Source organism: Chiloscyllium plagiosum, chromosome 2, assembly GCF_004010195.1.
Source record: "Chiloscyllium plagiosum isolate BGI_BamShark_2017 chromosome 2, ASM401019v2, whole genome shotgun sequence".
Taxonomy (NCBI): domain Eukaryota; kingdom Metazoa; phylum Chordata; class Chondrichthyes; order Orectolobiformes; family Hemiscylliidae; genus Chiloscyllium; species Chiloscyllium plagiosum.
The window spans coordinates 141,712,120-141,737,994 of record NC_057711.1 but is presented as its reverse complement, the minus strand read 5'-3'; the positions used below and the strand labels follow the sequence as shown (position 1 = coordinate 141,737,994).

The window sequence follows — 25,875 nt, the reverse complement described above, 5'->3', positions numbered from 1 at the left end:
ATCACTGTTCAATTCCCACCTTGGACAACTGCCTATAAGGAGTTTGCACATTCTCCCCGTCTGCGTGGGTTTCCTCCTACAATCCAATGATGTACTGGTCAGGTGAACTGGCCATGCTAAATTTCCCATAATGTCAGGTGCATTAGTCAGGGGTAAATATGGGAGGGGAGAATGGGTCTGGGTGGGTTACTCTTTGGAGGGTTGATGTGGACATGTTCATTTCCTTTGAGTTTACTGTTTGGCTCCTCATTCATTAATACTTTTTAAAAATTTAAGTTCTGATTTGGCTGCCACATCTCTCCCCTGCTGTCCCACTCAACTCCTTTTCCTACAAAACCCTTTCAGAATCAAAATAGAACTCCAATTTCAAATCACTTCACTACTGATGGCTGTGTTATCAGCTGCTAAGGCTGAGTTCTGGAAGTTTGTTTGTACAAACATGTTGGGAGGAGGCGATTTAGTCCCTGAGCCTGTTCCACTTTCCAATAAGTTAATGGATGATCTGATTATAACCACCATATTCTCATCTACCTCACCTTAAAAATAATATTGTACTCTGCTTTTATCATTTTTCTCTGGATGAAAATTCCAAAGACTCGTGATCTTCAAAAAACTTTTGTCTCTGTTAAACAGAATAACCCCTAGGTCCAGATTCTCTTACAAGAAAACCTCTTTGCATTGACCCTGTCAAAAACTCTTGTTTCGATTAAGTGAACTCCAATGGATACCACCCTAGCTTGTCCAATCTTTCCTCAACTCTTCCTCCCTCCTAAACATTCTATTATCTAGTGAACCTTCTTGAACTGCCTCCATCACAACATACACAAATCAGTTCTGCTATAATGTGTGTTTCTTCAACATTAAATTTGCTTTAACATGATTGTAGAATTTACATTAGTAGAACACTTTCTTTACTTGTACATTTGGCTATAATGTGATTCCAGTCCCATTAGTTCAAATTGTGCTGCTATTGCATGATTTTCTTAGTTCCATTCTTGTGCAATTGCACCTATCGCACTGTATCAAAACCAACGGTATTGACATCTCTCCTTAAATAAGGTAAGCAATATTATGCACTGTATTCCACATCCAGCCACACCAATGTGCTATATGACTGACATAACCTCCCTAATTTGGTATTCTGTTCCATTCATGATAACATTCTATTAGTTTTCCTCATTACTTGTAGCACCCACCTTTTGCAATTCATGTACAAGAATTCCTCTGCATCTCAAAACTCAAAAAAGTGAGGACTGCAGATGTTGGAGATCAGAGTCTAATAGTGTGATGCTGGAAAAACACAGGAGGTCAGGCAGCAGAGGAGCTGGAGAATTGATGTTTTGGACAGATGAAGGGCTTTTGCCCGAAACGTCTATTCTCCTGCTCCTCTGCTGCCTGACCTGTTGTGTTTTTCCAGCATCACACTCTTGATCCCAAAACTCTTGAACTCTCAACTTTCCTTTTTCTGCCAAAATAGACAATTTCAGTTTCCCACATTGTACTCCCCTTGTCAGATCTTTGCCCTTTTACCTAACCTGTTTGTGTTTTTATCCCTTTTTGTAGCCTTCCTTATGTCCTCTTCACCGCTTGCTTTCATGCCTTACTTGTGTCATCAGTAAATTTGGCAACCATCCTTTTTGTCCTTATCAACTATTTGGATTAAAATTGTATATGGTTGAGAATGCAGCACTGATTCCTGTGACATGCCACTAGTTACATCTTGCCAATATTAATGTCTACTGTTTACTGTGAGCTAACCAATATTCTCTCCACACCAGTATGTTATCCCCTACATCTTGAGTTCTTGCATTTCCTAATAATCTTTTTGATGTGACATCTTACCAAATGCCTTCTGGAAACCCAAGTTTAATAAATCTTTCAGTTGCCCCTTATTCACATCACCTGTCTAACTTCTTATGACTCCAACTACAACGGATTCAGTTTTTGTTTAACGTCCTTCCCCTTCAGAAAACATGTGGACTTTGCCCCAATGCAATAATGCTACAATGTCTTTTAATAATAGCTTTGAAACATTTTCTTTATGACAAGTGTTAAGCTAACTGTCCTGTATTGCCTTACTTTGTCTTTTTGAACAAAGGAGTTACTTCTGCTATTGTGCAGTCTAATGGCTTTCCCCTGAATCTAGGGAGTTTTAGAAAACAAACCAGTGCTGCAGCTATCTCTGAAGTTATTAGCCCCATTGTTATTACAGGCTCTATCTAGATTGGGTTGGGATATCTGGTCAGCGTGGGTGGGTTTGATGGAAGGGTCTGTTTCCATGCTGTACATCTCTGACAAGCTTGATCCTCCGACTGAAATCTGGCTTGATAAATCACTTTTCTTTTACAAAGGGCTACTTCACTGAAAACACACATGTTATGCTGCAGCTTTGGTTACAACAAAGCAGAAGTTTATTATGCTAAAGAAAAGACAAAATAGAACAATGTGAAAGATTTCAAATTACAAAAATACAATCTCATCTGTCCCACCACTATCACTTTACTCAAATACCAGACAGTTTGCTTCTCTATCACATCTATAGATTACACTTGACTGTTTTCTTTCAATTCTTTAATTGATTAGTTGCACAATTGTGTAAAATTTATTGACTTCAAATAACCCAAACACTGTTCCAATCAAATGGTTCTGGTATGGAGCTTTGACACTAAACCCTTAACATTAAGGAAACCTATTTTCTAACTTTCTACTGAACCAACTCCAGTCTCTCATGAGTATAATTTTAGCCCAGGCCTCTGAATTGAACTAGTCTTTCCAAATTATGGGTATTTTCCCTAAACAAAAACTGTTCATTCTAAACACATCGAATTAATGCTCCTCAATATAAGAGGTCTGTTTCAACTCTTCCAATGAAACAAAACCCCATGCTTTTATATTAAAAGAAAGTTATGGCTCCAGAAAGACCTTCAGTAATACTGACAAGTGAATAATTTAACAACTCATGCACAAACTAAAAAATAAAGCCACTAGTTCAAAATCAGAAATGTAAAAATAGTGTTTAAAAATGTATAAATTGCTCCCTTGCATCCTACAGCCATTTCTTTTAAGATCCTAGGATAAAGTCCATCTGGACTAGGCACTTGTTAACTCCACACCAAAGGTTTGTTCAGTACCACTTATATTGTAATTTTGAGTTCTCCCAAGTTCCTTCCCCTCATTTCTTGATTTTATAGCTCTTTCTGGGATGTTAGGGGTATGTTCTACATTTAAAAACAGATGCAAAAATATACTTAATTCATCTGGACATGGGATCATGGGACATGTTTTATATAAAGTATAGATATTTTAAAATCGGAGCACATTCTGTACACTCTTTTCCCCTCTTTTTAAAATGTTATCTAATCTTCTGACCTGCCACCCATCTTTGTGCAATTATATACTTTAATAAAAGTTTAAATAATAATCCCTGAAATTTTGATACTGGGTTCTCCTTTTGGATTTTTTTCTCATTTCAGAATGTATCTATTCTATATACTCGGGTCCTCTTAACTGTCTGCCATGGCATCTCTATTGACCTAATCCCTAACTTGTTTGTTTGAGATTCTACATTAGCTTGTCTGCTTTTATGCTCTCAAACTTTAAAATACTAGTCTTGGGTTGACTCCTCTATATGAATGTCAAATTCAGTTCTATTATGGTTGCAGCTACCTAGAGGTGTCTTAACTCTGAGCTCCTTAATTAATCCTGTCCCATTACACAACACTAAGCTTAAACACATTGTCTGTTTAGTTCTAGAACAAGCTGCTCCAAGAAACTGAGTATCCTTTGAACTCCTCCTCCTTTTCAAAGTTTTTAGTTGATAAGGAGATTAAAAATCACCCATGATTATAGTCATACCTTTTTGACATGTTATTCCTTTCTCTGTACACTTTGTTTTGGGTATCTGTACGCCACTTCCACATGCAACTTGCATTTGTCATTTCTCATCTCAGCTACAATCTGTAACCTCTTGACCTGTATTCCCTACTCCTACATCAAGCCAATAGATCGACCTTGGCTTATTGAAAATTGTAGGAGAGCTTGCCTGGATCAGCAACTGACATAGCTAAAATGAGGTATCAACATTGTGAGAAACAGCATCCAATATACACAGCTGAACAATTTCAGGACCAATGCACCAGATCCAAGGTTGGTAGTCCTACAACATCTGCTCTTGAATGGTTGTGAGCAATTTAAGTAACTCAACTGAAGGAGTAGGCCTCTACAAGCATTCTGACCCTTGGAATGGGTGAGCCCACCACCTTCATACAAAACTGAGGTATGTCTTTTAGGCAGAAGTGTCAAGTGGATCATGGTGGTCTTAGGTTCTCCATATTGCAGGTGCAAGCCTTCAGCCAAATTGATTCACTCCATGATGCCAAGAAAGGGCTGGAGGCAGTGGGAGTTTGCCCTGACAATTTGGTGATTATACTGAAGACTTGTGCTCCAGAACTAGCCATACTCCTACCCCTTTCCTGATGAAGGGCTCTGGCGATTTTCCTGTTGCTTGGATGCTGCCTGACTTGCTGTGTTTTTCCAGCAACATACTCATACCCCTAGCCATGCTGTTCCAGTGTAGCTATCCAACAATGTGGAAAGTTGCCCAATGTGTTTTACACAAAACTGGACTAATCCAAGCTAACTGACAACAATCATAAGTAAAGCGATTGTTGTCAACCAGTTCAGTGCTATCACAACATTTGTTCAGTAGTAACCTCTACACTGGCACTCATTTTTTGGGTTCTGCTTGGGTCACTTGGTTCTTAGTCCCTTTACAGCCTTAATACAAACATGAACCAAAAATTCTGGGAGCTGTCACAAAACTGAAATCTATAGGACAGAGACTCTGCTGTTTGCTTTCTGGTTGGAGTCATGCAATCACAAAAGATGGTTGTTGGAAGTTTGCCATTGTAACAGGAGTTCACTGGGCTGGATTTTTTTTGTGATCAATACAGTGATATTACTATCTCTGGAGCAGGTGGGGTTTAAACTTGGAGCTCCTGGCTCAGAGGGATGCTACAACTGCAAAATAACCCTATTGAGTTTCTCAGGGAAATTTCTAGACCCAACTACCTTCATCTGATTCAATGATGTTTTTTTTTCCCCCCTATTAGGCCTGAAGTAGGGGTGTTCAACAATTCAAAACTCCCAGTTACTGAAGCAGTCAATTTAAATGCAGCAAAAGGTGGACAACATTTCTGATTTTGGTATAATGAGTAGTAAGTCCCACACGTGCCGATCAGTGACTTTCTCCAAGAGCAACTCAATAATTACCCTATGACACTGCCATTATCCTAGGAGTTACTGAAAATGCAACTAGATCAGCCATACAAATACTATGGCTATAGAGCAGGTCAAAGGCTGGGAACTGAGTAGACCTCCTCATTGACTCCCTAAAGTCTATCCATCTTGCAGTAAGGAATGGTGATTGAAATACAGCTCTCATGCCTAGTTGAGAGCTGTGTCAATAACACTTGAGCTTGACATCATCTTGCTTGACCAACAGCCCATTCACTCCTTCCACAACTGATGCAGTTGTTATCATCTACAAAGGTACTCTGAAACTAGAGTTGTTTCTTTTACAAACCACAATCTCTACCATCTGCTAGGACAAGGTCAACAGATGCACTTGGTGTTTCCATTATTGGTTCCACTCCAAGCCATACACGTTTACTTGGACCTATATTGCCATTCCTTAACTTTCTCTGGGTCAAAATCCTGGAACCCATCCTTTGACAGTATTCTGGGTCTTCCTCGACCTTAATGACTGAAACAGTTTGACAAGGCAGTTCATGACCACCACTTGGACTATTTGAGATGGGCAGTAAATTCCACTCTACCCATAGCAAGCAACATCTGAGCCCTGTGAACAATTTTCAGAAAATATTGTTAATCAAGCTTCTTGAATGGGATTCTCTGTTGTACCATCATGAAACAACAATACCTCTCCAACTTTTTTTCCTAGCTAATATCCTTTCTAATTGTCACATGTCTAAATATTCATGTGTATTCTCTTGCAAAGTTTACTCCTTTTAAAACCTTTGGCCAAATATTGTTTTGTATGGCTTGCTATCAAAGGCTTTATCACATGAAATATCTTTTGGATTTGCACTTTAGACAGGTTAACGCTGCTTTCTGAGTGGAAGTTGGATTTGAGCTTTTTAATAAAACAGCTCTTGCTACCACTCAAACCAGTGAGATGATTTGGACTTACTGGGTTTTGCATTCCTTCTAGGAATTTGTCTCACTGTTTCATGTGGCTGGTTATTTTTGAACCTAGCCTGAAATAGTCCAAGCAAATGAAATGTTTGCCAATTTTGGCAGCAGGAGCATTAATGGAAGATAGATTTGTGTGTTGCGGCAACTTGAGTCATTTGTATCTCCAAAGAAATCTACAATTTATCAAAAGCCAGAAGAAACTTTAGTCAGAAGTTACGTAATGAGGAATCTAAATCACTTCATTCTAAATTGCAGACACTAATATTAAAAGTAGTGTCAATAAGACTTGCATTGATTTGGCACCTTTTTAAATGGAATAAAAATGTTCCTGAATGCTTCAATGGAGAATGAACAAGACCAAAACAAATTGCTAAATGTCTTGGGCATAGGTGACTAAGGTGTTGATTTTAACAAAAGAAGCTCTCTAAAGTGGAGAATGGGAAGAACTTGAAGGAATTCCAGAAGTGCTGTGTGCTACCACAGGGTGGTGCTGTTGGCCATACATTTTAGGATTCTCCCATATCAGTGTTGGTTTTGAATTGGTTCAGCATTTTGTTTTCCCCCTTCATCCTGCTTTTTGGGCTGCAGCTGTTGCATGACTAAAAGAGATTTTAGTTTCAGCTTTCTATCTTTGACTCTACACCAGCACCACTTGTGCATCCAGTCAGTATTTTCCCACCCAATATGTTTGTGCTTTTATTTCCTATACTTGTGTCAACAAACATGAGCTTGGCATGAATTTCTAGTTAAAGTAGCCAATGGGATGGGGCATGGACATTGAGTCTCTTGTAGTACTACAATTTCCATTTGGAGAGGTGGGGGGGTTGACTAAAATGTATGACATAGAAATTTAGGTAGTCCATTTAGCATCTCTAGTCTGTTCTGCCATTTAGCAAATTCATGACTGATCTAACATAACTATCTGCTATTGCATTATGTTCTTTGCTAGTCATACCCAACACATCAGTCTAGTACAGTAACCTGGAATTGGGATTTTTTTTTGAAGTTCCAGATTAGAGGTGGGGGGGTTGACTAAAATGTATGACATAGAAATTTAGGTAGTCCATTTAGCATCTCTAGTCTGTTCTGCCATTTAGCAAATTCATGACTGATCTAACATAACATAATGCAATAGCAGATAGTTCTTTGCTAGTCATACCCAACACATCAGTCTAGTACAGTAACCTGGAATTGGGATTTTTTTTTTTTTGAAGTTCCAGATTTCTTCTGTCCTGTGTGGAATGGGTACAGTGATTTCTGAATAAACTTCTTTGAATTTTTAATATACTGTCTACTTATTCTGGGTAAGGGAAAGTAGGATGGGTATGCACATTTCTGAACACTTAAAATTCAATGACAATTTGCAGTGTGCTTTTGACTTGAAATGAGAGCTTTTAATAGGAATGTTAGAAAATAATTGACTGTTGGTTTACCCCTCAATCTTTCTATACTTGGGAGTAGTATTTTGTTAAGCTGGGCAACTACTGTTTTGTATGTTTGGTGCATAACTCCTTTTAATCACTGACAACCTGGAACATTCTAGAATACGAATTATTTTTCTTCCAATGTTCATCCTGTTTTTTCTTACACAAATTCCAGAGTTAGATTAACTGCTCTACACCCTCTTCACTGAAGTTTGAAAGCTTATTATTGTGTGGATTTTTTTTTTTACAAATAGACTTTGTGTCCTTGACTAATGCTCATAAATATTGGCAGAGACTGGTCATTTGTTCTTGAGAAACATGATTTGCACTGAGTAACAGGGAAAATACCTGATAATCAAATCACTGAATTTTAAGTTTTGTTCCTGAGTCGTTAATGGCACTCTATCTTTGGAGAATATCCAATCTTTTGCAATCTTAAAAAGCTGCTTCTTCACTAAGAGGGGGGTGTGGCTTTCTGGGTGCAATGTGAAGTTTCTTGCCTGACTGTCACTAAGACATGATTTAATATTTATCCCTTAGCTCATCATTTAAGATAGACAGATCATCTGGATGCTTTTTACCTGAACATTTTGTATGGTACCCCAGGTTCTAAAAGAATACTTTGTTGGTATTCATAGAGAAGATCTGGATGATGATCTTTTGAATTTCTAAGCCAAGTCACAAAAAGGAATAGATGTTGTGCATTTTAAAGGTAGCTAAATCTCTGGGTGCTGATGGGATCTGTCCCAGAATATAGAGAGGCAAGAGAGCAAATTACTGGAGCATTGACAGACATCTTTGTGTCTTCTTGGGCCACAGATGAGGTCCCAGAGGGCTGTAGAATAGCCAATTTGTCCCAGTGTTTAAGAGTAATGGGGATAATCCAGAAATTACAAGCCTGAGTGTTTCATGCATGGCTTTGTGTAGAAGAGGTCATGCCTCACTAACTTTGAGGGGATAAAGTGGATAATTGAGGGGAAAAGTAGTTGATGCTGGCAAGGTGGAAACAACTGGCTCAGTCATTGGAGACTGAGGGTAGTGGTGGAAGGATGCTTGGGACTAGTGGTATTCCACATGGATCAGTGCTGGGACTTCTGTTCATGATCAACGTAAATGATTTGGAGGAAAACCAACTGGTCTAAGAAAGAAGTTCATGGACAATACAAAGATTTGGAGTTGTGGATAGTGAGAATTGTCAGAGATACAGGAGGATATAGATCAGTTGGAGGCATGGGCAGAAAAAGTGACATGGAGTTCAGGCAAAAGTGAGGTAATGAATTTTGTAAGGTCAGTTACGGGTGGAAATTATACACAATGACAGAACCCCTAGGTATTTTGATATGCAGAGGGATCTAGGTGTGCAGGCCCACAGATCACTGAAGGTGGCAGTGCTGGTAGATCAGGTAGCTTTTTAAGAAGACTATGGCTTGCTTGCCTTCATTGTAAGGGGCATTAAGTATAAGGGTAGACAGGTTTGTGCTGCAGCTTTATAGAACTTTAGGCCATACTTTGGAATATTGCATACAGTTCTGGTCACCACACTACCAAAGCATCCACATCCTTCTGGAGAGGGTACAGAAAGAGTTTTAGGATGTTGCCCCAGGATTGGGAATTTTAGCTGTGAAGGTTGGATAGACTGGATTGGTTTTTCACTAGAATGCAGGAGGTTGAGGGGCAATCTGATTGGAGGTTTAAAAGATGGTGATTGGCTTGGGTAGACTGAAAAGTAGGAGGCTCTGTCCCAGGTTGGAGAGGTTAATTGGGGACACAGGTTCAGGGTGAGGGGGAGAAATTCTAAAATCCACAAAGCAAGTTTTCCTGTGCAGAGAGTGCCTGGAATGTGCTGCCAGGGGTGGTATTGAAAGCAGATACCATAGTAGTATTAAAGCATGGATGAATGCATGAATGGGAAAGAAAGAAGAATATGGATCCTGTAAGTGAAGACTATTTTAGTAGGGAAGGGCAAAACGTGTCTAAGCAGGCCTGTGTGTGCTGCCGAGCATTCAGTCCTCTGTGGTAGAGAAATCCAAAAATTAAAATTCTCCCTCCCTTCAGGTTTTTAAAAAGTCCTACTACTTTCCTGTTCTAAACTACCCAACCAAGGGAAACATGGTCTCATTGGAGACAAAATTCTAACAGGGTGATGTAGACAGTCATTCCTTAAGCTCAAGGATATGAGCAAGTTTCCTCAATTTCTTCTCCCCAGCAATCCCAAGTATTTAGTCTGGTACAGCTGTTTGTTGTTGATTGCCAAGGAGTAAATGCAATGCGGCCAAAACCAGAGTGCACAGAGTGTTATACAATCTCTCTAAGGCACTGTACAATTGTAGCAGGAAACCTACTCAACTCACCTTGGTGATGAAGGTTGACATAATATTTACATTCCTAATTGCTTGTGGCACCTGCATTTGTTAACTTATCACAGATCATGAACAAGGGCACCCACATCCCTTTGGGCACCACTAGTATTGTCATTGCAATAGTAATCCAGAGAATCCGACTATGGCTTTGGAAATATGGGTTTAAATAGGTTCAAACTCAGTTTTAAAAATCTGGAAGTCTAATGGTGATCAGGAAACTATTGTCTAAAGTAAAATCTCACCTTAATTTTTTTGGGGGAAAGCAAAATCTGCCATCCTCACCTACATGTGACTCCAGGCCCACAGCATGGTGGTTGACTTGTTAACTGCCCCCCTGAAGTGGCCTAACAACCTTTTCATTTCAAGAGTAGTTAGGGATAGGAACACATACTTGCCAGTGATGGGCTATATCCCATTGAAAGAATATGCAAGGGGGGGGGCGTGTAAGGAAGAACTAAGTAGTACAGGTACTGGTGGTTTTTTATACCAGAGTGGATAACTTTACACTCTCTCATTCCATTTGCCATTGCCATGTTCTAATCCATTCATGTAGCCTACACAATATCTTGTAACTTCCTGCAGTACCCTACTATTAACAAGTTGCTATCCTGAGAATGATTTTGTTTTTGCTCTGTGTTCAGATCGCTAATTTTCAGACCATACTGGTATTTTATGCTCCCCATTCACTCAATTTTGTTTTCAAACCTCCTGTGCAAGACCTTTAAAGGCTTTCTGGGCATTCCAAGTGTATTTACAATGCAAGTAACATTTTCCCAAAAAAACCCAACAGCATTGTCATGCAGAATTTTACTTTTTAAAATCCATTTGTCTTTACCCATTTCATCCATTCATGTAAGCATGGAGTGATCACATCCTTTATAATCATCATTTTTCTCAATTTCACAAATATCCAACTTTATAACCTCCTTTTCCTTCACTGTGATCTTTAGCTTGCATTCATGCTCTCTTTTTCCCTCTGTTTCTGGTCATCCTTAAGCCACTTCCTTGTATCATCATCCCATTTCTCCCCCTCAGTCAAAGCAAAAATCTCACAGACAGTATAGTTTTACCCCCTTCATCTTTGTTCCAGGCCCAAGAGGGAGAGAGAACAATCATCCTTGTGCACAGAGATAGAAGTTCATGATCTTCTTATGAATAGCAGATTCCTAATGAATTATATAGTCCTTTTTACAGGGAGGAGCATCCAGATAAGGCAACCAATATATTAATTGGGTGACTGTTGCAATCAGCGAGTACCAATAGCAGAGAGCAAGCCCTTTACTATTATACAATGAATGTTTCTAACCTCATTAACTGGATTCATACAATGGATACTGCTCACCTTGTTAAATTGATCTTACATACTAAATGCTTCCAATATTGTTAAATGGCTCTACATAATGAATGCTGTTCCACCTTGTTAACCCATTACCCTTGCCTGCAGCACTCCACTGTTAACTGTATGTTCTTATCTGATCTGAGTCATGCTCAGCTGAACCTCCTTGTTTTACAAAACTCTAACTTAACACTTTCCCTGCCTGCTTATACCCTATACACGTTCTCACTTGAATCTAATGCGGTCTTGAACTTGTTTGCCTCAGTTTATTCACATTTCCCATTGTGCTCCATGCCTTTGGAGGAATGTATATCTGCTACAGATCATGCCCTACCATTTTCATTGCCTGACTACTGTCAAATCTTGTAGTTAATTTTCTCAAGGTCCCATAGCTAATTTGCCCCTCATACCTTTCCCTTAAAGACCCTAGTTTCAGAATGATCGAATCACGTTCGTGTTCAATCATGGTCACTTTCCCAAAGTTTCCTCCTGCAGCAAAGTTATTAAGTGTTATGTAACGAAATGGTCCAATTGAGAAACCAACTTAATATCCTACTTCAGAAACCTATCTTGTACGCAGTCCAGGAATTCATCCTTCAGTTTTTTTTTGCGATTAGGTTTACCTAGCTTTTATACTGTTTCCTGATTTTTAAACTTAATGTTCAATATTTGCTGTTGTTTGGCCTATAAACAACCTTCACTGATGTTCATCACACTTGAAATATTAGCTTGCTCTCCCTCTAATCCACTGTAGCTCCAGTATTTCTTGTTTTAAGTACAGATTCCAGCATCTGCAGTAATTTGCTGCTTCAGATTTGAAATAGAAGTGTGGAATGAGTTTGGGTGGTGCTAAAGCCAGTCTGACTTGCTGATCATTTACTACCTTCAAGAACACCTTGCTGTTTTCTTTTTGGCTGTACTTAGTAAAAGACAATGCCCCAGATATTCTGTTCCCAATCTTGGTCACCCTGTAACCATGTCTGTATATAATAATTAACTGAATCATACTTTAATTAATGTCTTTGTAAATATTGTAATTCAAATAGTACCTCTTTTAAAATTCAGTCTTTTCTAACATTCTGAATTCTCATCCTGTTTGATGCTTGCCCTTTACTTTTTTTTTGTCTAACTTCATTTATTAGTCATAGCTACCTTCCCTTTTTTTAAGGAGAATCCCAACTTCTCTAATCTATCTAATTGAAGTCTCAATACCAGAACTTTTGTTCTTTTCTGCAACTTCTCTCATACCTCTACACCCCTCATGAGGTGTATTGCCCAGAATTGGACACTACCCTCAGTTGATTGCCCTGCTATTCTGATGTAGACTCTTTTTCTCCCCCCCCCCCCCCCCAACAACTGTATACAGATAAATTGTAACTTCCATGCTTTTGCATTCTGTTTTTTTATAAAGCCTAGGGTCCTCTGTTTTAGTGACTGTGTTTTCTCAAACTAGTTTGCCGTACCTCTGCACTTTCCATACTTTCTTCACTCTGCATTCTTGAATGCAGCCCAGCTGCTCCTAGTGACATATCAACATTTAAATATAGCCTGCATGTCTAATTTTTTTTTTTGTTTTCAACATTTAGCCCAAGCAGTATTGGAACTACTCCTTATTGCTATGACTTTGGCGTCCATCTGGCCCCACCTTCCCCATACAATCGTTTTAAGAGGAGAGAAAGGAATCCGATAGTGTTTTTAATTATGTTGATAATCGGCTCTCTTTACCTCCTTTCTTTTGTCACTTTTCTCTGTGTAAACTCTATGTTTAACCTGGTTCTCCTTGTGTTACTAACCTGACATCTGTCATTTTTTGTTCGTCTTCCCCTGCTTTGTTGACTTACTCTTGTTATCTAGCAGGCTCTAGTTGTCCTTTTATTTAAATTAAGTTGTTTGTATTTATTACCTGACGGTCTTTAAATTTGATCCATATACTCGCAGAGATGTACAGCATGGAAACGGACCCTTCGGTCCAACCTGTCAATGCCGACCAGATATCCCAACCCAAACTAGTCCCACCTTGGAATTATTCTTCCTGCAGTAAAATGGTCAACTTCCACTAAAAATTTTTATTGTTGATTGTTCCTTGTCCTTCTTTCCGTAACAAATCTAGCCTTGATGCTGAGATTATGTTCCTTAAATATTCCTCTGCTGGCATTTGACCACTGCATTCTGCAGAATCTGATCTGGCAATGGATTGATTAAGAGCATTCTGAAAACAGAAGCTCTCTCTGTCTCTCTCTGTAAAGGGTGACTTTACTCTCTCTGTAAAGGATACTGGCCTCTGTGTGGTTATTTCACTTGCCCTATTCTAGTGCTATCTGCCTCTGTTGATCTTTTGTACACAGTTCAAGTGCTGGTGCCCAACCCTATTCAAGTCATTTAAAACTTGTCCAAAGTATTTGCAAATCACTCTGAGGATATTAGTTCCAGCTCTGAGCTGTGACCTCTCATCTGTGAAAATTGCACCTTCCCCAGAATTAGTCCCCACACTTCAGGAATCTAAAGTTGACCTCCTCTGCCTTCCAATTCTAGGCTTGGTATTGCAGTCACCTGGAAAAATCTATAGATTTGCTACCTTTTTTAGTTCTGTGCTTGATCATTTATTCCTTGGTTCCCTAAAGTCTGCATATAGAACTTAATATTCATTCCCCCTCTAGCAAGGTAATTGTTTGATGCACTTTGATATCTGGATGTTCCAACACTCCACCCATGTGTTTTGTGTCATCCTGAACCCAGCACCAGAGAGGCAGCGTATTATTCTGAATTCACAATGGCAATTTCAGGCACGTAGTCTCTCTCCTGTTAACCACCGAAGAATCTGCTGCTGTTGTTGAAATTTTTTTTTCCCTGCTGACTCTCATCTCGACAATTAGATTTTAGATTAGATTACCTGCAGTGTGGAAACAGGCCCTTCGGCCCAAGTCCACACTGACCCTCCGAAGAGCAACCCACCAAGACCCATTTCCCTACATTTATCCCTGCATGTAACACTTCAGGCAATTTAGCATGGCCAATTCACCTAACCCCCCACATCTTTGGATTGTGGGAGGAAACCCACGCAGACACTGGGAGAATGTGCAAACCCTACACAGACAGTTGCCGGAGGCGGCAATTGAACCCAGGTCACGGTGTTGTGAGGCAGCAGTGCTAACCCCTGAGCCACCGTGCTGCAATTAATTTTCAAAACCAATCGCCACTTGGGAACCAATAGGTTTCCCATTGCTTTTGCCAAGGCATTGTCACGCCAACCTTTTCTCCTTTTAATTGTTTGGAATTTCTGTGTTCTTATATTTACCTTCCAAAAACAAAAGTTTCCTTCAGTGAGAAAATTTGTTTGTCATAGAACATTTTGGGAATTCTTTTTCATTGACTACAGTAGTCCCTGTAAATGACCAAAAGTTTTATCAAAAGGGAATATTTCAAGGAACCTGTGCAATGAAAAAAGTAAGGTAGAGGGGTGTAGGAAGAATATTTTGGAGCTCAAGGCCAAAGCAAGTGAAGGCTCCATGCGTGCAGTGATTTAAAATTGGGGATGTACTGGAGGCCAGACTTAAAGGAGAACAGATGGAGAAGTGATCAGCAATAGAGGGTTTTGCAAATAAGAATGAGAACTTTACAATTAAGACATTCTTTGACCAAGAACTGTTCTGTAGGTCAATGAACTTGGGAATAAAAGGAAAAACGGAAGCACTGAATTAAGATGCAAGTGGCATAGATTTGGATGACACACAGAATTTGAGGGTAAAATTCAGGAGACCAGCAAAAAGCATTTAGGAGTAATCTAGCGATGGCTTATCCAAATGAAGGTTGATGTGATGGCAACTTTGGATGATGTTTGGGATAGAAATATGTGGTCTTGGGCTTGTCACAAATTAAGATCCAAGTTCCACTATGGACCAAATGTGACACCAAGGTAAGGAACAGACTGGATTAATTTCAGACTGCTGTTAGGTACGGAGGTTGCAGGTGGATAGAATCAACAGTAGGGAATGGAGATTGAAGGACATTGCTTCAGTTTTGCAAATATTTGAACAGGAAGTTTTATTGCTTACCCAGCACTGTATGTCAGATATTTAACGACAGCAGAAGAGTTGAGATCTGTTGATGTTGAGCTAGGTCACAATATCCATTTGAAGACTAATGCTGTGTCTTTGAACATTGTCTCTAAGGATCTGAACATTGATATAAAATAGGAGGGGTGCCAAAAACAGATCTCTTGGGGACACCAGGGCTAATTCTGTTGGGGTAGGAAGAGAAAATGTTGCTATGACTCCCTGTAGAAATGAAATGGAGTTGAAAGCAGTCAAACATGAGCAAGCCAACACTGGAGTGATGTTGAATGTGAGTAACAAGTGAAGCTAAGCACGTGGTGTTAAGAGTTTGAGACAGGATAAATTTACAGTGTCAAATATGGAGTTTGTAGGAGTATGAGATGCTAAGTAAATGTATTTTGTCTGTCTCCACGGTAGAAGACCACATTCTCTAGATGGTCAAACCATCTGCAAAGATGGAGAGAGAAATAATGTGGTACCTTATCACCTCTGGCGTGGCTTCTTTTTTTTTCAACTTGGAGTCATAGACCCTTCTTCCTAGAGAGGTTAAAGATCTTTTCACTTTGAGTGGGAAAGTAAGCATTCCATTAGATGCAATTCCACAAAGCTAGAAATTTATTTGACAAGCCCCTTTTTATTTGATGGTGGGGGGAGATTTAAGTTGAAACTTTATTGCTGGAACAGCACAGCAGGTCAGGCAGCATCCAGGGAACAGGAGATTCGACGTTTTGGGCACAGGCCCTCCTTCAGGAATGAGCAGAGAGTGTTCAGCAGGAGAAGATAAAAGGTAGGGAGGAGGGACTTGGAGGAGGGGCGTTGGAAATGGGTGGATGAGTCCAATGGCCTGCATATCCTCGGTGGAGTGGGAGGGGGAGTTGAAATGCTGTGCCACAGGTTGGTTGGGTTGGTTCGTCCGGGTGGCCCAGAGGAGATTTAACTCCAGTTTGTCTCCTTTTGAGAGATTTATTGATGAGTACTTTCCACTGGCTTTTCTTGGCAGGAAGGGCTTTAATAGCTATGTATGCATAGCCTGATGCTTTCTTGATTTCCCACTTTCTCTTTTTCTCCTCCATCCTCCACCCACCACCACTCCTGAACTCATGTAAATATTCCCCTACCTTCCTGGAAAGGGGTGGAAATGGCCACTTTTGTGGTGTGAGGAATTTAAGGATCTTTCAGACATATGTTAATTTTAACTTTTTTAGGGGTGTGATTGAAATCCTCATGAGCTGTGGGTTACCTTTTTTGCCCTAAGTCGCAATGAATGGATTATTTCAGATGGAGGTTTATCATCTGGTGAGTGAAATGAAGTTGTAATCTCCTGAAGGAAATCCTTCAGCTCTGTTAGTGATAAAATATTTTCTTACCATCCTGCACTGTTTGTGTGTCTGTGACCCAACAGTTGAAAATCTGACCCAAAATATGTCAAATCTTGTGCCTCATGAAGTTTGTGCACGCCGATCTATTTTCAATGTGACTTTTTACTTCATGGAAAGTGTAGGACCGTTTGGTGAGAGTATGGATTATTCCATTTTAAAATGGGCAGGCTTCCCCAGGAAAGTAGTTTTCATTTGGAATGAAATATTTCATTGACTCTCTAATGTTCAACAAGCATGCTGTCTGCTGGTTCTAGCAAACATTTAGATGTGCAGCATTCAAAGTGAGGGATTCTTTTTGTTCAGTGTATCTTCTCTTAGCATTGAAAATATTTTAAAAGGTAATTTAATCTTTGTGTGTGAAATAGCTGCTGTACTTATGTGGAGACAAAGTGCAGATGCTTTAATCCAAGGTAGACGAGCAGGAGGCTGGGAGAACACAGCAAGTCAGGCTGCATAGGAGGCAGAGAAGTGGATATTTCGGGTGTAACCCTTCAGTACTCCAGTACTCCAAGGATTATACCCGAAAAGTCGACTTCTCCACCTCCTAATACAGCCTGGCTTGCAGTGTTCTCCCAGTCTCTTGCTTATACTTGCTTCTGTAAGTAGATTAATTTGGTTGTGCTTTATCATGTTCGTCGAAGAATGTGATCTTTGTGGCTCCAAACATTATTCTCCTTCTCCCAAACCTGCATGTTGGTGGATAGGGTCTTTATTTTGGGACAGTATGGAAGCCTAAAGCATCATGTCTTTTCATTGCATAGTTTCTATCTGTTGAGCAGGAAGGTCTCGATTCATTGTTTTGTCCCTCTAGCAGGTTCTAATTCCTCTCAGATGTGAAACTGTTGAATCAAAAGGGAGTAATAGTTCAGATGGCTGCCACTGCCTTCTGCATAGATGTTTTAAATATTTCTGAAGTACCTCTGCACCAGTTAAAGACCCATACCTGGCTCTTGTAATTGTTAATCAGCCAAATGTGGGTGGGGAAGGGGTCCACCTGTACTCATTAGGTGTAGTTACATCAACTCGGCATCCACCCAGTCTTCATCTTGCTCATCAGAGTTATGTGGAGAAGGACTTTGAACCTTTCACCTCTGTATCATAGGGTGTGTCCCTGAGCTAAAGATTCTCTCCCTTTTTTATGGGGCATAATCTTAAATTCAGATAAGAGTGGGTGGGAGCAATCTTGTGGAACGAAGGAAGAAAATATTCAGAGGGCTAATGTTTCATGAAGACTAATCTTGAAATATTGTGATGAGGCATAGCTGTTGAGTGAAGCTGGTCTCCAGGCTAAATGTGATGGTGTAGAACACACGCACGTTTATTAAACCAGCCACAGATTAGTGCAGTAATTTATGGGAAAAGATGTAGGATTGCATGGCAGATTCTTGATGTGGTAGATAAAGTAATAGCACAAAAAGGGAAATGGATTTGATTTGATGGCTACTGGATATATGGTTGGTCATCACTGGGAATTATATATTCCAGAAATATCTGATGTACTATAGAGGCAGAAAGTAGCAGATGTTTGTGCTAGCCCATATGATAAATATGACATGACGGTGATGAGGATGTATCTTGGCACAGTAGAGCATGTAGCAGAACTTGTCTGGGTGAAGATGAGACACAAAAGATCAGAACATGTAATGGGTTATAATACCCCTAACAGTGGCTATACTGCTGAACAGTAATCTATGATCATGTAGGACTTTAATCCCCTTTTGAACACAAAATTGGCAAGATTTCTTTGAAAGAAAAGTTCCATGGAATACATTTTGAGCCATCATTCCAAAAGTACGATGCTGTGGAACAATAAGAGATGTTACTTTACACTTTTTTGGGGGGGAGACAAGACCATATTAATTAGTTATCTTGTAAGGGATCCTCTGGGACAGAGCATTCATTATGGTAGAATTTGTCATTGTTTGAGTGTGAGACAAGTCTGAAAGTCTCTCTCTCTCTCTCTCTCTCTCTCTCTCTCTCTCTTTCTCCTGCACTGACCTCACCATGTGCTTACTTTCTGTTCTTCCTTTTTTTTTTAAAAAGTGTTGTTGTTTTGGTTAGTTTTCCCCCAAAGTTCCAAAACAATGCAACAGTGTATGAAACAGTAATTGTTGCTCCAGGAATTCAAGGAAATCTTCTCCAACACCTAAAATACCTCAAAGGAGTTGCTGTTACAGCCAGAACTTTTTCCTGTCCTCCATCTTGCAGGTTCATAGCTCCTTGAAAGTGGAGTCGCAGGTAGCTAGGATAGTGAAGAAAGCATTTAGTATGCTTTCCTTTATTGGTCAGAGTATTAAGTCCAGGAGTTGGGAGGTCATGTTGCGGCTGTACAGGACATTGGTTAGGCCACTGTTGGAATATTGCGTGCAGTTCTGGTTTCCTTCCTATCGGAAGATGTTGTGAAACTTGAAAGGGTTCAGAAAAGATTTACAAGGATGTTACCAGGGTTGGAGTGTTTGAGCTATAGGGAGAGGCTCAACAGGTTGGGGCTGTTTTCCCTGAGGGATGACCTTATAGAGGTTTATAAAAGCTTGAGGGGCATACATAAGATAAATAGACAAGGTCTCTTCCCTGGGATCGGGGAATCCAGAACTAGAGGGCATAAGTTTAGGGTGAGAGGGGAAAGATATAAAAGGGACTTAAGAGGCAGCTTTTTCAGAGGGTGGTAATGAGCTGCCAAAGGAAGTGATGGAGGCTGGTACAATTGCAACATTTAAAAGGCATCTGGGTGGGTATATGAACAAGAAGGGTTTGGAGGGATATGGGCTGGGTGCTGGCAGTAGAGACTAGATTGGGTTGGGATAACTGGTTGGCATGGACGGGTTGGACTGAAGGGTCTGCTTCCGTGCTGTACATCTGACTCTTAAGTCTAAAAGATTTTGTTCTAAAGGCTTTGACAAGTGTGAGTAACACTGAAATTAAGCATGTGTTGCTAAGAGGATGAGACAGGATAAATTTATCATATCAAATGTGGAGTTTGAAGGAGTAAGAGATGGTAAGTAAATCTGTTTTGTCTGTCTCTATGGTAGAACACTGCAAATTCTCCAGAAATAGTGGGGAATGAAGACTCTCACTCATTAGAGTGAAGAGGTTTGTTTTTTTTTACTTGGGGTAGGGGGTGGTGGATAGAGGAAGATGTGGAATACTGGAAAAATGAATGGGAATGAAAGCTTGCATCCCCACATCCCTGAGGCTCAAAAGAGGTTGTTGCAGAAGAAAAAATACCCTTGTAGTCTTGCAAAATTTTCATAAATTTTTGGAATGCTTCTAGTGGATTCCAAAGTAACAAATGTAAGATTGCTTTGGAGGAAGTTGGGAGAGAGGAAGTGAGGAAATACAGGCTGTTCATTAGTACACCAGGTTATTATGAAAGTGGTAATGGGAAGAAAAGAATGTAATTAGAGCATAGAACATTACAGCACAGGCCCTTCAGCCCTTGATGTTGTGCCAACTTGTGGAACCAATCTGAAGCCCATCTATCCTACAGTATTCCATTTTTATCCAAATGTCTATCCAATGACCATTTTAAATGCCCTTGAATTTGAGTCTACTACTGTTGCAGGCAGTGTTCCACGCCCCTTGTTTAGAGTAAATCTGGTTTTACAAAGTGTATTTGCTTGATGAATCTTTTGAAGATGTAACCAGGGTCGTTAAGGGGGAACAGGTGGAGGTAGTATATTTGGACTTGGAAAATACATTTTGCTAATGTTTTTAATAGATTTTGTGCAAGATGAGGGCTTGGGGAATTGGAGATGATCTTTGGTCTTGTTTTAACAATCTTGGTCTGTTGATTAGTCATTTTTCTGATTTTATAATTTATTAAATTCCTTCTTAGAGCCATAGAATCCCTATAGTGTGGAAGTAGGAAGTTTGGTCCTTTTTTGGAGTTCATGCCAACCCTCCGAGCATCCCATCCAGATCCATACCCTCTACCCAATTTCTATAACCCACATTTCCTATTTAGTCTGTATGTGGAGGTGCCGGTATTGGACTGGGGAGGACAAAGTTTAAAAAATCTCAACATCAGGTTTATAACCAACAGAAGCACTAGCTTTGAGCGCTGCTCCTTTTCTCACGTAGTTAGTTGGGCAGGATTGTAAAACACCAGATTTATAGCAAAGGATCAGTGTCATACAACTGATGCGATATATTGAACAAAGCTAGATTGCTGTTGTCTTTCATTTTTTAGAATGGAGTTGCAGGTTTGGATTCATTTAATATGTAAATCCCAGAACTACTTTAAGTCACATTCCTGAAATAAGTTAAGGTTTTACATTTTTTTTTTTAAAAGTGACGTCTCAGTTCAGACAATGCATTAAAGATGTGAGGTTAGAGTCTACATATCCCTAGACACTGGCCAATTTAGCATTGCCAATCCACCTAACCTGCACATGTTTGGACTGTGGGAGGAAACACATGCACTCAAGGAGAGAATGTGAAAGCTCGCATGAGGCTGGAATCCCTGGCACTGAAGCGAAAGTGCTAACCACTAAGCTGCCGTGACATATGCTTTAGATATGATGTTGGAGAAAGTGTATAACTGTGACCAGGTCATTGATACCATAGACAGACTGTGTGTGTCTGCATGGACTGTTTCAGTCTTGTTAAAGTGATGGAAGCTGCATCCTCCTTTTCTAGCTGATTTGTTGGGGAAACTCTCCCTCCTCCCTCGCCCATTGTTCATCTGCCTGGTGAAGACTGATGTCTGGGGAGAACTCCTCTCTGCCCTGAGTCTGCTCCATTCTCTGTCTCTGTGTGGATCTTCCCTCCAGCATAGGATTGGCCTAGCCCATGCAGGCTTTCTGCAGCCCCTCTTGTCCTTCGTACATCTCTCTCTGAACCTATTATATTTCTAGGGACATATAGCTTACACAGTGTAACTTTTGGCCATAAAGACAGCTAGTCACAACACCCACACCAATCAACCCCACCGCACCGTGGCCGAACACTTCAACTCCCCCTCCCACTCCACCGAGGGCGTGCAGGTCCTGGGCCTCCTCCATCACCACTCCCTGATGCCTGGAGGAAGAACGCCTCATCTTCTGCCTTGTGATCCTCCAACCCTATGGCATCAAGGTGGATTTAACCAGTTTCCTCATTTCCCCTCCCCCTTATCCCAGTTCCAATCTTCCAGCTCAGCACTGCCCTCATGACCTGTCGATCTTCCTTCCCAGCTATCCGCTCCAACCTCCCCTCTGACCTTTTTGACTATTACCCCCACCACCATCCACCTATTGCAGTCTCAGCTATCTGCCCCCCCCCAGCCCAACCCCTCCCATTTATCTCTCCACCCCAGAGGTTCCATCCTCATTCCTGATGAAGGGCTTTTGCCCAAAATGTTGATTTTCCTGCTCCTCTGATGCTGCCTGACTGGCTGTGCTTTTCCAGCACCACACTCACTACTCTAATCTACAGTCCTCACTTTCGCCTAGTCATGACGTTGGGTGATCTTTGTCCCCTTGCCCTCCCTTATGAGGGGTAGTTCACCATTTTCTTTAAGAATGAATACTAATTTTTGACAACTACACATTAATACTAGGGAGCTTTTGGCACCTGGTAAATTGTTGATGTTAATCTTTGACATCATGACTCCTTAATTCTCCCCTTTTTCATATGCTAGAACATTTGAAAATTAAGTAGCTTTTAAATGAAATATCATGCTACATAGTAAATGTTGGGAAATTCAATTTTTGCCAATATTTAATCTCATTAACATTGGAAGAAAAAAGTAGGAATAAATGGCAATTTGCATGTTGACCAGCTATTATTGGGTGATCTTGCATCAATAAGAGTCCTTTGGCTACTTATTTAGTGAATTGAATGAAGGGATCAAGTATAATTGATCTAAATTTGCTGGAAATCCAATATTGAGTGGGAAAGTTAAGTTGTGAGAAGGGTGAAACTGCAAAGGATTAATTGAGTGAAATAGATCATTAATGGGTAAGGACTTGGATGCATTACAATGTGGATTATTCACTTTGGTAGGAAGATTAGAATATTTTTAAACTATTAAAAGTTGGTGCTCAGAAGCAATTGGCCTTGTACTTAACTGCAAAGCTGACATGCAACTACAGTGAGTTAGGAATGTAGAGAGGTGTTTTCTTTTATACAGAAGGTAGAATACAAGGGCAAGAAAGTGTCCCCTTTGATTTTTGTTTGTGACTTTGCTGAGATCACATCCAGAGTACATGATGATAAAATGTTGGTGGCTCTACTTTCCTTGACGTTCACTAAATTGTTTCCTGGAACGAGTTGTCATGGAGAAGAAATTTGAGTGAAATGGGCCTTTTAATATCTGGAGTTTAGAAAAATTTGAATTTGAAGGATGACCTTCTGGACGCATTGGAAAATAACTGCTAAGTGGTAGCTTCCCACACTGGAGAATCCAGAATTAGGGATCAGAATTTCAGGAAAAAGAAGCATCCATTTCGGTTATGGATGAGGAAACATTTCCTCACTGAGGGTTGTGATCTCTGGAATTCTCCATATATCATCTGCTTCAATATTCAGTCATTGAGTATTTCCAAGACTTAAGTTTGGTAGGTTTTGGGCTCTTGAGGGGATCATGGGATAAGAAGAATGTATAGGACAGTGCAGTTGAAGGTGTATATATCTATCAGGATCTTTATTAAATGATAGAGTAAGCTGGAAGGGCCAGACAACTGAGATTTACTACTTTTTCTTATGCTTTTGTCAACAGTAACTGTTCTCTTGTGCTGTGTCATGTGACTATCAAGACAGTAAGCCAAACAAGATGAACTAGTTTTTTCTCATGTGTTCCCACGGTGTAAATACTGTACTTGGCTGTGCTAGGCAGACAGACATGTGGCTGCCGATTTTTGCTTGGATCCCTCTAGTTTTACAATGCGTACCTTTTTCTACAAATGGAAACAATTGTGTGGAATATGTTCTTTGGGCCCTATTGTCTTTAAATCTTCCCAGGCTATAACAGTTTATTCTTTTTCATCTATCTTTCCAAAAAAGGGAAGGTTTCCTTCTACCCTGTTTTGATTTTTCTGTCCCAGTTTCTCCTACCAGAAGCAGTCAAGACCAGTGCAATTGTGATATCAATCCTTAGCTAGCAAGTTTTCCATCTATGAACCAGCCAATCAATATATCGCATGCATCTGGTTGGGGTGTACAGCTAATAGAGACTGGCCCAACTTGAGGAATAGTTTTTTTTCAATTTGACCTTTTAAGTACTCGAACACAATTTTGGCAGAATTGGCCCATAGAAATAAAACTGGCTAAGAAATGACCTTCTGAGTTGTCAACATTAACTCTAGGCACCAAAACTCCTGATCACCATCTACTTTTTACTCCTATTCCAAGCTGCTAAATCTCCTGCGTATTAAAAGGAGACCAAAACAAAAAGTTTTTAAAATTGAGGTCTGAGTAGAATAGGTAGGGGGAAAACTCTTCTGCTTGTAACCAGGTCAAATGTGAGGGCACAAATACAAAGCAGTAAATGTGAGGTGAAAACAAATTTTCATGCTGAGTAGTTGGAATTTGGAGTAAACTGCATCTTTTAATTGAGACATAAAAACAACTAGAATAGACTGTTTAAAGTAATATGCAATGGTACAGGGAAAGGCAGGAGCATGTCACAGTCATAATACTTATTTGAAGAGTTGATCAGACACAATGGATCAAATGGCTTCATTCTGTAACATTGTCTTTTTGTGAATATTGCTTCCCCCAAAAGTTTCAAACAAAGACCGAGCACAGTCATAAAGGTACTTTATTAAGAGTGAGATGGGCGTACCGGATTGAACCGGCTGGCCTGATTCACGTAGCTGTTGACTAAACCTGTTAGATGATTTCCTTGTCCAACTCCATTTACTTTCCATTAAGGCATTGGTGGAAATGACCACTGCAAAGTTCTTGTGCAATTTAATGTCCAGTCAGGAATGGTGTTGGCAAAAGCAGACCAATTATAAATTCTTAACTCCTGTCATCTGTGCTGGGTATCTTGTCAACTGAGCATCAGGAAATGCTGCTGGCTGAAGTTGTAGAACTTGCCTCTCTGAGGCTTTCATGGATGCTGCTGCTCCACCTAAAGAAACTCCCCAGTATCCTGCCAACTTGGTTAAATCAGTGGTACTAAAAATTTACCAGATGTCTTGTAGAGTGCCACAACCTTTTTTTCCTCGTAGCTGTTGTACCAAGTTTTACTCATGTGAAATTGCACAGGGGTGTCTTATTCCTAGTTTAGGACAGTTACTGCCTTTATCAGCCTTTCACAAATAATGTGGTGAGATCAATCATCAGTCTATTACTCAAGTTTTGGCTCAGTCAGCATAATTTAGTTTGAAATTTTAACACTGCTTGATTCAAGCATAGGTAAAGATCATAGATGATTAGTAGCTGGTATTGACATCAAGGCAGCTTACTATGTAGTATGGCACCAATGATCATATTATTAAAAGATGGAGAGTTCCACACTTAGTGCAAGGACTTGAAGCTCACTTGGAGAGCTTGATGAAGAGTGGATGCTCCCTCATTTGGGAAACTCATAGTTTTAGGATAAGGGATAGCAGAGTTAAAACTGAATTACTTCTCTCAAAGGTTTTGAATCTCTGGAATTCACTACCCCAATGGATGCTGGGACATTGAGTTAATTTGAGGAGAAAATTTAAAAAAAAAAAAAATCTAGTAATGGGTTGAAGGGTCATGGAGAGCGGGTGGAAAGTGAAATTCAGGCTGAGGTGCCATCAGCTATGGTGGAACAAGTTCAAGAGGCTGAATTGCCTACTCTAGCTCCTAATTATGTGCTTATGGCAAAAGTATTGTTTAAATACAAAGGACAACCAATAAATGATCTTGCTATGCTTAGTCTATTACTCAATTTTGGGTCACTGCTTTTTATCTTCCTTTTATTTTCTTGTCAATTATGAAACCCAGTTTCCCCTGAAAACGCTAAAGGATCCATGCTTGAATTTTTTAAAGACCCTTTTTTCTCCTGTTTTTCTGTTCATTCCACTCAATAAACAGAATAAGCTAGTTCCTTTTTGCAGTGGCCATGTATTTAGCATGGGCAGAAAATTGTGTGCAGCTGCAAAGCAATAGATCTGCATTAAGGAAAGGTGACCCATATGGGATTGACAG

The 25,875-nt window shown here is 40.0% G+C and overlaps 1 protein-coding gene across 1 annotated transcript in view; it reads left to right on the top strand.

Moving 5' to 3' along the window:
* slc20a2 (solute carrier family 20 member 2) overlaps window positions 1-25,875 on the top strand; it is a 92,933-nt gene that overhangs the window by 12,502 nt on the left and 54,556 nt on the right. The gene's annotated exons all lie outside the window — the stretch shown is intronic.